Source organism: Orycteropus afer, unplaced genomic scaffold, assembly GCF_000298275.1.
Source record: "Orycteropus afer afer isolate SDZICR_OR568_19922 unplaced genomic scaffold, OryAfe1.0 scaffold00094, whole genome shotgun sequence".
Taxonomy (NCBI): domain Eukaryota; kingdom Metazoa; phylum Chordata; class Mammalia; order Tubulidentata; family Orycteropodidae; genus Orycteropus; species Orycteropus afer.
The window spans coordinates 998,087-1,006,888 of NW_006921681.1; the positions used below are offsets into that span (position 1 = coordinate 998,087).

The 8,802-nt window shown below is 55.7% G+C and overlaps 1 protein-coding gene across 1 annotated transcript in view; it reads right to left on the reverse strand.

The window, feature by feature from the left end:
• Positions 1-8,802, reverse strand: part of CHD5 (chromodomain helicase DNA binding protein 5) — an 88,772-nt gene that overhangs the window by 79,583 nt on the left and 387 nt on the right. The gene's annotated exons all lie outside the window — the stretch shown is intronic.

Sequence of the window (8,802 nt, forward strand, 5' to 3'; positions counted from 1 at the left end):
CAGGGGGCAAGAGGGCATGGAGGGATGGACACTGGGAAGAGGTAACTATGGGGAGGAAGTGGGAGGGGAGCTGTTGCATTGTGGTAAACTGTGGTCAACGTCATGAGACAAAGTGTATGTGAACTGCTGTATGGAAAGTGAATTTGCTCTGTAAATCTTCACCCAAATCACAATAAAAAAAAGAAAGAAAGAAAAAAGAAAGAACAGGGGCTGTGTTTGAGAGGTAGGGTGTCTTTGAGAAGAGCCACATTGTGGGCTCCATGCCACCCCCCAGAGGGAGGAGGGTGGACCTGCTTCCTTACTGTAAACCAGGGGTTGGGGTCCCAGTGGGCTACTCAGGGGGCTTGAGGTGTGACCTCATGGGAAAGTGGCAGTGGAGAAGGGCAGCAGAACCTGGAGATGTAGGTCAGAGGGAAGAGTCAGATAGGGTCCTATAGGGGTACATGGCAACAAGAAGTCACCAGAGATCCCCACAGTGGACATACATCTATTCACCCCTCAGCTGAAGGGGCTGAAGAGAGGTCCATAGACAGCCACCTTCCACACCAGGCCCTGGTCCCAAGCACTCACAGCCAGCTGGCCTGGACTCAGTTTAGGAAAGACCCCCTCCTACCCATGACCCCAGGCACCACACTCATGTGCACCCCAGAGATAGCTGGGGGAGGCTGAGTAGGCAAAAAGAAAAGCCAGCTGGGATCCCCAGCCCAGCCTGGATGAGGTGGGGAAAAAACACACAGGGAACCTCAGAATCCACTGTCAACTGAGACCTGGAGCATGACCAAACTCAGGTGAACTGAAGGAGGGTGAGATGTCATGGCCACCTAAGAACTTCATCCAGGATAGGGTCAGCATTTTTCTCACTGGATCAAGTTTAAAGAAACAGAACCACCCCAAAAAAAGTTTTTTTTCAGTGCACAACATCACGGTCATTCAACATATGGCTTATACAGCATACACGCAGCCACGTGCAGATGCATGGGCACACGTGTGCACACCAGAACCCACCCCAGTGTGGACAGTGCTGGCCTTTCTGCCTCCCCTCCTCCACACAGGCCCCACCCACCAGCCCCTGACCCTTCTCAGCGCCCCAGTGGGACAAAGGGGAAAGGCTCCACCCTGAGACTCTTGGGCTCCCATTGCCCTGCCACACAGCCACCCCACTCCTAGAGGGTGCTGACACACTCTCCCACCCTGTGCCCACAAGGCTGGTGCTTACACGTGCCAGCCCACCATGGGAAGATAGAGCCCACTATGCACCAGGGCCCATCCCTCGAGCCCCAGGGCAGCCAGGCTTTGGGGGACCATGGCCAGGGAAGCAAGGAGTGAGAGGGAGGTCATCTCATGCCCAAGTCCCAGCCTCGCCCTATCCAGAGGGCTGCTGGCAAACACAGAGATGAAGAGAGGCAAGCCCAAAGCGGGAGGGGGAGCAGCTGCAGAGGGGTGGCCCCAGCACAGCCACAGCACCAGGCATTCCCAGGGACTGGCTAGGGCATGCTGTCCTGGCAGACAGGGGCACTGCTGAGAATGACTGGCGGTAGGGAGGGCTCGGCCAGGTCTCCAGCACTCAGAGGACTCAGCAGGGAGGAGCTAGTCCCCAAGCTGGGTTTCATGTGGGCCAGATTCTGCAAGATCCCGAGGCCCAGCCCTTAAAGCCCTGAGGTGGAAGAGGCAGGGGTCCGAGGGAGCGGTTGAGAATGTACACAGGGACCCCCAGCATGGGGAAAGGAAAGCAGCTCATCTTGGACGGGGAGACCTGGAACAAGGGTCCCAGGGGACAGTAACAGGTCCTAGGGGACAGTGAGAGGTCCTGGAGTGAGGGGCCTCTGGGGTGTGGGTGACAGGTCCTGGGAAACAGTGATGGGTCATGGGGAAGTAGTGGTAATCCTGAGAAGGCAGTGACAGGTACTGGGTGACAGTGATGGGTCCTGGGGGCAGTGATGGGACTAGAAGGAAAGAGGGCTGGGGAGGTGCAAATGCCCATCCAGCCCATTCACCGGCCACCTCTGCCTCTGCCACCCCCAGCTGCAGGAGATGCCTGGGGAGAACCACCCCCACACCTAGGCGGCACACCACTGGTTATGTAAGGGCTCCAGGCTGATGCAATCCTGGGGGGCCCTCCCTCCTGTTCCCTCCTCCCCACTTTGCCATCCCTGCACCTCCTAATAGGGTGGTCCCTCAGACCTGGGATGTTCAGCCCAGCCCACACAGTGACTGACTGACCGACTAACCAGAACAGACAAGAGGGCAGGTGGCTGTGAGTACGTTCTGGAAAAAAACCTGAGATCAGTCATGTGCTGCTCCTTGCCCTGCATGAGAAGGGTAAGAGGGGGGCCCCCCAGGACCCCATACTCAGACTCTCCACCCACAGACAGATCCCTCCTCCAGCCCCCAGAAGACCTCCCAGCCCAGGTCTGTCCACCTGGTCCAATCCCCCTCTCCAAGGAGGTTCCAGGGCTGGACACAAGGATGGGGATTTGGCCCTGCCCACCCCCATCCTGACAGGCCCCTCTGCTTGCCCATACAGCTCTTGTGGCCCTGAGAAGACTCTGGGGCTGGCCTGTGACATTACCTCTCCCCCCACCCCCACTCACCTGGACTTCACTCAGGCCCATCCTCCCTCTCCCACCTAGAGGAAAAATTAGAGGCCAGGAGTCCCATCCCAGCAGCCCTTCCTGGGGCTATCCATGCAGCCCACTTGGCAGGCACAGAGAGCCAAAGTTCACAGGTACGAAGACTCAGAGCACACAGCCAATAGCTCAGGTGGGAGCCCACCATGCCTGACTGAAGACCCTGGCCTGCCCACCCAGGGTGAGCCCCCTGGGTGAGGAGGAGCCACATCTCAGGCCTCCCTGACCTTCCAGGTCCTGCTGTCCCACCTGGCACCCTATTGATCCAAGCTGGGCTATAATTAGGACCCATTAGCCTTGTTATCGCCTACCTCCTGCATTTGGGAAGGCCTATGGAAGAGGATGGAGAGGCTGCTTGGGGACAGGGAGAGAGGAGGGAGTAGGGATGCAGCCTGGAGGGAGCAGGGGGAAGGACTGTCTGCTATTTTTTCCTCAGCTCACCCTCTCCCCCCAGCTCCTCCCTGCTGGACGCCAGGCTGGCCTAGGCTCAGCCAGGACAGGCTGCAGCCGGTGAGCTGTGTGGGTTCTTCTCAAGGTAAAACATTATCAGAGTGACCAGAGCCAATATGTACATGGCCCCTCCACCTGATCAAAGCACTTAGTGTATATCAATCCATCTAAACCACACAGCAATCCTGGGACACAGATACAATTATTATCCTCATTCTGCAGATGAGAAAACTGAGGCCCAGAGAATCTCAAAGCTTGCCCATATCTCAGTTTCACAGCTGCAGGTAGCAGAGCCAGGTTTGAATTCAGGAAGGCAGATCTAGACACTATATCCCTTCCCTGACCTCTCCCTCCAGCCTGTGACCTTTCCAGAATTCACAGATACCCCACATTCACTCAACGAGCATGTTTAAAGCACAGTCTGTGTGCCAAATTCGGGCTGTGCCCTGGGACACAAAGACGACTCAGGCCAGTCTCTGAGGTCACAAGGCCAGTCCACCACAAATCCCCCTTGTACACGTTCATGAGTCATGGTCCCTTCCCCAGCTCCTGCTCCCACGCCCTGGGGAGGGGAGGCAGCAGAGCCTGGTGCAGAGGGACCCAGAATGCAGCCACCAGTGAGGTTTGCAAACACAAGGTGACCAGAGTAAAGCAAAAGCATATGATTATTCAGGAAACATGATGGTCATCTAACTCTGGAGTGTATAACAAGGATCTGGGAGGGGGATGAGCCAGGAGCCAGGCCAAGAGCTCCATCACTAGGGTCTGCCAGCAATGGGTCCCAGCTGAACAGTCCCTCTGGGGCCTGGAGAGGGAGCTCCTTCTGTCTCTCCCTCCCCAATCCCAGCACCAAGCAGGGACCAGGACCACCTGGACATCAGGAGGACCAGAGGAACACAGGTTCAAGTCAGCACACCTCCCTCGTAGGTCACTTCAGCAAGCCCCTCACCTCTCACCATGGGTCTTCATCTGTAAAATAGGCCTAATACTGCCTTTCCCATGGGGTTATGGAGAGAATTAGAAACTGCAAATGAAAAGTCCCCATAGGATGCCCAATAGGTACTTAGTGAGCAGCAGGCAGAGCTCAGAAATGCCCAGGAGGGTCAGGAAGGCAAATGATGAAGAAAAGGGGGCAGGGGTCCTTCCAAGGCTGTTGTCCCAGTTCTGGCACTGCTGGGCCAGAGTTCTCCAGGCCACCCCAAGGCTGACCAAAAATGGGGTTGCCACGACTAAGGCTTCCCATCAATCCTTGGACCACCCCACACCCTGCAAGCCACAGGCTCTATGCTGATAATGGGGAGCAGTGTTCCTGCCCAAGAGAGGATTAATAATTCATTTATGATATTTAACAAAACCCAGACATCACCTCACTGGCGTCTCATCAGAGGAAAGCATCAGTCCTGTGAGCTCTGGGTTGGAGAAAGGGGGGTAATGATGGGGCTTTTACCGGAAGTGATTGGAGTCTGGGAGAGAACAAGATGGGGACCAGGGCACGCAGGGAGAAGCCCCCTAGCAGGCCCACAGCACTGGCAGGGAGAAAGAAAACGAGACAAGGATGGGAAGGGTGGGGAGACAGTCCTGGAGAGACAGGGAGAAGCGGGGTCACAAGAGGGACAGAGAGGGATGCCAGACAGAGAGAATCATGAGAGAAGACTTGAGACGACAAAGACCAACAGACACAAGACCAAGACAGACAGAAAGGAGAAAGGGAGAGACACTGAATGAGAGAGAGAGACAGGAAGAGGTAACAAAGGCAGAGCCACAGACAAGGCAGAAGCCTCAGAAAGTTAGACACCACATTTTACGTTCAGTAGCTGGCTAAGAGAAGATGCCAAGAAATCTATGTTGACAAGATGGATGGATGGTGGGACAGACAGACGGTTGATGGATATAGATGGATAGGTGAGTAGATGGATGGATGGACGGATGGATGGATGGATGGATGGACGGATGGATGGATGGATGGATGGACGGACAAATGGATAGTGGATGAACATATATATAGTGGATGGATGGATGGACAGATGGACAAACGAACGGATAGACAGTGGATGGATGAACATATAGTGAATGGATAGATGGATGAATGGATGGATGGAGGGTAGACAGACAGGTGGATGGACAAGAAGATGAATGGTGGATGAAAGGATAGATGGACAGGTGGTAGAAGGAGGTGGATGAACGAATGGGTGAATGGGATGGTGGTTAGATGCATGGTGAGTGGGGCAGGTGGATGGTTAATTAGTTTTGTGGTTGGATGGGTAGATGTTTGGGTGGGTAGGTGAATGAATGGATAAAATGACAGAAGGATCTTGGTCCTTAATCAATTCAAAGTGAGGTGAATATCCCACTGGCCAAGTCACTGGGAAAAGTATGCTAGTCACTTTTTTTCTCTCCTCACAGAAAAGGATATTATATAGCATCAGGCACCCTGGAACCCTTCCCAACCCACATAAGCCCATAGGAATCATGGCTGTCATCCCTCCTGGCCCCTGGCCTGAGGGAAGACTAAGATGTTCACAAGACTGAATTTAGTCCTATGGGCATGAGGGGCATGGGCCAGTCAAGTGGCATTGAGTCCAGAGTGGCTACATTGCCCAGCGAGGGAAAGGGACAAACTCCCCAGCTCAGGGCGACCTACCCCTCTGGCTGTGATTGAGGAGGGCCAACCCAGTGTCAGCCCTAACAGGGTCAGGGCCACATCTTCTAAGGAAAAGGCCAGGGTTGCCGAGCCCCACCCCTCGCTGCCACCAGCCCCATCATGAGATTTGCATTCCCAGCCCTCCTCCAGCCTAGTCCCAACTCCCACAGCTTACTGGATGAGGGTGCAAGTCTCGGAAGCATTTCCTTGGGAAAGGCAGAGCACCTGCCCCCCTTGGATGGTGCTAATTCTAGCAGCCACTGTTGATGGGGCACCTCTTATGGGCTGGGCACTGTGACCTAAACGTTCCACATGTACCATCTCACCAGCCCTCATAATGACCCTCTATGAGGTAGGAAGTGCTATATCCTCATTCTACAAATGGGGACACTGAGGCAGGGAGGCTGGGGAGGTGGCCCAAGTCACTCAGCTGATCAGCAGCAGAGCTTGCATTCACAGTCTCATTGCCTGACTCTCAAACTCTTATTTTAACTAGCCCTCCAACTCCTAGAATTTGGCAGCTGCAAGTCCCTGCACCAGGAGAAGTGGGCACCCACCATGCCCTCTCCTTGGAGCAGACTCACCCTCTGCCTCACCAACAGGGGAATGCTGGGCACTGCCAGAGAGTGGTGGGGCCAAGGCCCCAGGTGGGAAATGATAGCACCACTGTGCTAGAGAAATGCCAAGGGGTTGTGGGAGGCAGGGCAGAGTCAAAGATAAGATTTGACAAGTAACACGTCCACTACTAAGCATTTTTAAACATTTGTGTGACAGCACCCAAAACACCAGCTCCTCCAGCCACAAACTGCAGTGTCTTGAAAGCGTGTGGTTCCTGGTTCCTATGGGTCATGGAGCTTGGGCCCAGGGCTGCAGGGCGGAAATAGTGGAGGGCTGAGAGGCCACTGACCAGCGCTGGGAAGAGACATGAGACCCGGACCTAGGTCACCTAGGTGTGACACTGAGACCACAACCTCGTCTGGAGCCCCACGGTGTGAGGTGCTGAGCCAAGAGGAAGATCTTGAGGGGAGACCACAAACACAGATGTAAACTTATAAGAATATTGCAGAATAACAAAAGAAAAAGAAAAAAAAAAAAAAAGGACATTCCAGAGAGTATAAGTGCTGCCAAGAAAACAAAACAGAGAACTTGGCTAGAAAGATACAGGATGGGATCACATTTGAGCCCGGGATCAAGAAGGCCTCCCCATGTAGCCATTTGAAGGAGACAGCCAGGCAAAGACCAGAGGGAAGTGCAGGTAGGCAGAGGTCACAGCCCATACCCAAAGGCAAGACCAGCCTTGGTGGGTTCCAGAGCAACAAGGAGGCCAGTACGTGGCAGGAGGTGTGGAGGATTTACAAAGGTGACCTGGCTGCTGAGTGGAGGGTGGCCTGTAGAGGGCCACAGTGAGGACTAATTCAGAGGCTCTGGAGGGGACAAGTCCCAACAGTGGCCTGGACCAAGAAGGTGGAGAGGAGCTGGGAGAGCCAGAAGACTTGATGCATGTTCAGAAGGTGGTGCATCTTGTCTCCCTGATGGTTTGGGCCGAATCCTCAGACTAGAGATATCAGAGCAGGACCTCTCCTCTGCAGGGCTTTGGGGGAGTTCCTGGAGGCTCTGGGAACACCCTCCCACCCATCTTGTCCAGGTCTGGAGCCCAGGGACACAGAGAGGAGGGAGAGGGAGGATGGTGGTTTCAGGACACTTGGGCTCAAGGAGTGAGTTAGGAGCCCAGAGTTGGGGTCACCTTCCTTGGCTTTCTTCCCTCCTCAAGCTCTGCATGCTGATAACTAGGAGCGTGCACCCTGACAGCCAGAGCAGGAGATGGGAAAGGAGGCAGGGAACTCCATAGGGTGGGGGGAGGTCAGTGAATTCCAGAAATGGGCCTGTAAACACACGTTCAGATGCCGATTGCCCCATCAGTACCACAAACGGGCCATGCCCTAAACACCACCATGAGCTAGATACTGCTCCAAAAGAGTCAGGCTCGGGGGTGGACAACAGCCTCAGTGTCCTTGTGCTCAGGCCTCCATATGCCCCTCCAGGGACTAGGCCTGATTCCATCAACCCAGCATGCAACAGTCAACTATTGTCCAAGCAACACACAGAAGCCACCCCACCCTACTCCCCTTGCTCCTGTAGGCTCTTGGTAAACTTGGCCTGAGTATCTGAAAGGCAGGGTTGGCCAGGCTGCCAGAGGAGCCTCAGACCCACCTTTAAAGCCACTGAGCAAACCAACAAGTAGGGAGGCAAGGGTGTGGAGAGAGGGGCCCAGGGGGGCGTGGCCTGGGTAAGAAGCCCCTCATTGAGCAGATGCTGGACAGCCTGTTGAGTCCCTGGTCTGTCCTCAGTTGCTCATCTCCTGCAGAACAGGAGTTGGAGTGTCCATTGGTAAGATATTTTTTCTCTTGGGGAAGGTGCTCCTGGGTCGAGACAGAATATTTCCCGGCCAGGGCAGGACCCTTGAGTCTCTCAGAAGCCCACGAGAGGCCCAGACGTGGTCGTGGGAAGCTGGGAACTAATGCAGTCCTCAAAAGGAAGGGAAGATGAACGGTGAGGCACAGCCCAGCTGTGCCAGGAGAGGAAACGTCCCAAACAAACACCGAGCAGTTAACTAAGACATCCTGCAGGTCAAAGATGTATTTAGGCTGAATTCTAAGAGAGAGCTGGCAGGGCAGGGGCGGTGCCCCTGGGGTGTCCGTCAGGCCCCTGGCCAAACCCGGGTGGTCTGGGAACGCCACTACCCTGGGCGACCAGGGGCTGCAAACAGCAGCTGGCTCTAGGGCGCGCCAGGAGGGCTCCGGCGGCCGGGGCAAAGTGCTCGGGAGCGGCGGCCACAGCGGCCGGGGAAGGGGAGCGGGAACCCGAGGCCGTGCGCTCCAGCCCTGAGTCTTCGTGGGCCCAAAGGGAACCCGTTCAGCCCTGGAGCTCGACGGTCCCCCAAGCGCTGCCTGTCCCCGCCTCGCTCCAGCCCCACCCAGCGCGCCCTGGGGCCCCGAGGCGCGCGGCAGCCGGACCAGAGCGCGGGGTGCCCGCGCCAAGAGCAGAGCGCGCTGCCCGCCCCCTTCAAGGGCACCGGGCTGACCC